The following is a 2054-nucleotide window of genomic DNA, read 5'->3' on the forward strand; positions in this document are numbered from 1 at the left end:
TGCTAACAGCTGAAACCTCCATCCCACTTAAGTGTTGGGAGATCATGCTAATTTGCTGGGACATAAGTTTATTCTGTGCCAAAATGGCATCTAGTATGTCCACTTCCATGACTCCTCTCTTCTGAGTAGTCCCAGTGTTCACAGGATTCCTCTTAGAAATGTACATCTATTGGTTGTTGGCGACCATCTCAATAAGCTTAATCGCCTTTTCAGGCATCTTCTTCATGTATAGTGAACCACCAGCAGAGTGATCTAGTGACATCTTGGCTATCTCAAAGAGGTCGTCATAAAAAAAGTCCAACCTGGTCCATTTGAAAATCATGTCAAGAGGGCATCTCCTGATCAGCTGCTTGTATCTCTCCCAAGCCTCATAGAGGGACTCTCCCTCTTTCTGTCTGAAGGTCTAAACCTTCCCTCTAAGCATACTCAGCTTCTATGGTGGAACGAACTGGGTCAAAAATCCTGTGACCACCTTGTCCCATGTGTCTAGTCTCACCTTGGGTTGAGAATCCAGCCATAACATTGCTCTCTCCCTTACTCAGCTTCATAGTTCACTCCATTTGTCTTGACCGTATCACAGATCTACAGGAAATCAGATATAAACTTCTTAGGGTCCTTAGTATATGAAATTGTGATCACACTTTTCACAACTCCGCATAGCTGACCAGCAAGTGCACTGGGTCGTCCAAGTAATACCTTATGTGAGTAAGGGTCGATCCCACGGAGATTATCGGCTTGAAGCAAGCTATGGTCATCTTGTAAATCTCAGTAAGGCGGATTCAAATGGTTATGAGGTGTTGATAATTAAAAGATAAATAAAACGGAAAATAAAATACAGTTACTTATGTAGTTCCTTGGTGGGAATTTTAGATAAGCGTTTGGAGATGCTTTGTTGCCTCTGGACCTCTGCTTTCCTATTGTCCTCATCCAATCATGTGTACTCCCTTCCATACCAAGCTGTATGTTGGTGGATCACCGTTGTCAATGGCTACCATCCGTCCTCTCAGTGAAAACATGTCCTCTACGGTTTCCTGCATGGCTAATCAGCTGTCGGTTCTCGATCGTGTCGGAATAGAATACATTTATTCCTTTACACACTGTCACTGCGCCCAACAGTCATGAGTTTGAAGCTCATCACAGTCATCCCATCCCAGATCCTACTCGAAATACTGATGAGCGGATAATTTATACGCTTTTTGGCATTATTTTTAGGAAGTTTTTAGTATGATCTAGTTACTTTTAGGGATGTTTTCATTAGTTTTTATGCTAAATTCACATTTCTGGACTTTACTATGAGTTTGTGTATTTTTCTGTGATTTCAGGTATTTTCTGGCTGAAATTGAGGGACCTGAGCAACACTCTGATAAAAGGCTGACAAAGGACTGCTGATGCTGTTGGATTCTGACCTCTCTGCACTTGAAATGGATTTTCTGGAGCTACAGAACTCCAAATGGCACGTTCTCAACGGCGTTGGAAAGTAGACATCCAGAGCTTTCCAGAAATATATAATAGTCTATACTTTATTCGATATTAGATGACGTACACTGGTGCTCAATGCCAGTTTCATTCTGCATTCTGGAGTCAAACGCCAAAAACACGTCACGAACCAGAGTTGAACACCAAAAACATGTTACAACTTGGCGTTCAACTCCAAGATAAGCCTTAGCTTGTGTAAAGATCAATCTCAGCCTAAGCACACACCAAGTGGGCCCCAGAAGTGGATTTCTGCATCAATTACTTACTTCTGTAAACCCTAGTAGCTAGTTTAGTATAAATAGAACATTTTACTATTGTATTCAGTGTCTTTTGACCACGTTACATCTTTGGTCTCAGTTTTATTCCATTATCCATCCTAGGAGACTATTGATCACATTTTAGGGGCTGGCCATTCGGCCATGCCTGAACCTTCATCACTTATGTATTTTCAACGGTGGAGTTTCTACACACCATAGATTAAGGGTGTGGAGCTCTGCTGTACCTCAAGTTTTAATGCAATTACTACTATTTTCTATTCAATTCCACTTGTTCTTATTCTAAGATATTTGTTGCACTTC

At 41.2% G+C, this 2054-nt stretch overlaps 1 non-coding gene across 1 annotated transcript; it reads left to right on the forward strand.

Annotated features, from left to right (window-relative positions):
* The first annotated feature begins 315 nt into the window (after positions 1–315).
* LOC112714205 (small nucleolar RNA R71) lies at positions 316–424 on the forward strand. The gene has a single exon (XR_003159160.1). It is a non-coding gene; the product is annotated as a small nucleolar RNA R71 (small nucleolar RNA).
* Positions 425–2054: the final 1630 nt, after the last annotated feature.

This window comes from Arachis hypogaea, chromosome 9, assembly GCF_003086295.3.
Source record: "Arachis hypogaea cultivar Tifrunner chromosome 9, arahy.Tifrunner.gnm2.J5K5, whole genome shotgun sequence".
NCBI classification, from domain to species: domain Eukaryota; kingdom Viridiplantae; phylum Streptophyta; class Magnoliopsida; order Fabales; family Fabaceae; genus Arachis; species Arachis hypogaea.